Here is a 247-nt window from a genome sequence, read left to right on the forward strand (position 1 = left end):
GAGCCCGGGGGACAGCCTGAGGGGCGGGATTGTGTCTGTCGGTGTGTGTGTGTCTGTGTGTGTCTGTGTGCCTTTTCACTGCAAACACAACAACCGCGTCCCGGCCCTGGCGTCCCGAGGGGAGGAGCGCGGGGTCTCGGAGCGAACCGGAGCGGCTGAGGGGACTCTTGCCGAGGGTGGTGGGTGAGGGAGAAAGCTTGCAGCAGGTCTGGGTGCTGTCTGCAGCACCTTTAGCACACTAATCTTC

This window comes from Geospiza fortis, unplaced genomic scaffold (genome assembly GCF_000277835.1).
Source record: "Geospiza fortis unplaced genomic scaffold, GeoFor_1.0 scaffold97, whole genome shotgun sequence".
Classification (NCBI taxonomy): domain Eukaryota; kingdom Metazoa; phylum Chordata; class Aves; order Passeriformes; family Thraupidae; genus Geospiza; species Geospiza fortis.